This window comes from Octodon degus, unplaced genomic scaffold (genome assembly GCF_000260255.1).
Source record: "Octodon degus isolate 3935 unplaced genomic scaffold, OctDeg1.0 scaffold00471, whole genome shotgun sequence".
Lineage (NCBI taxonomy): Eukaryota > Metazoa > Chordata > Mammalia > Rodentia > Octodontidae > Octodon > Octodon degus.
In genome coordinates, this window is record NW_004525047.1 from 175,468 (window position 1) to 176,030 (window position 563).

Genomic DNA, 563 nt, shown 5'->3' on the forward strand with positions numbered 1-563 from the left:
GGAGAGTTGTGAGGTTCGAACTCCAGCAACCTGAGGCTGACAGCTTTGTGGAAGCAGCCACTTAAAGGCCTGAGCTAGGGCCAGGCCCCCAAAAAAGACTTTTGAAAAAGTCCAACACTCATTCATGTTCGAAATCCTACAAAAAATTGGAAAACATGGCCTCAACTTAAATCTGATGAAAGCCATCTATGACAACCCAACAGATAAAATAATTCTAAATGGGAATCATTTACTTTCAGATCTGGTACAATATCTTAGAAGACGCAGAAGCCTGTACGAACACTCTCAGCCACCTTATCTTCGAATAAGGGGCCAAACATGCTTACCGGAAGAAAGATAGCCTCTTTATCAAGTGGTGCTCTAAAAACTTGCTCTCTACATGCAAAAAACTAAATTTTGACTCAGATATATCAACATGCACTAAGCTAAAGTGGAAATGGATTAAAATTCCAAGTATTAAAACAGAAACAAGGGGCTGGAGAGATGGCTCAGTGGTCTAAAGCACCTACTTGAAACAAGCTTGGCAAAGCACAGGGACCTCGGTTCGATCCCCCAGCACCACA

At 42.3% G+C, this 563-nt stretch overlaps 1 pseudogene; it reads left to right on the plus strand.

Annotated features, from left to right (window-relative positions):
• LOC105741341 overlaps positions 1 to 273 on the plus strand; it is a 4,385-nt pseudogene extending 4,112 nt beyond the window's left edge.
• The last annotated feature ends 290 nt before the right edge of the window (positions 274 to 563 follow it).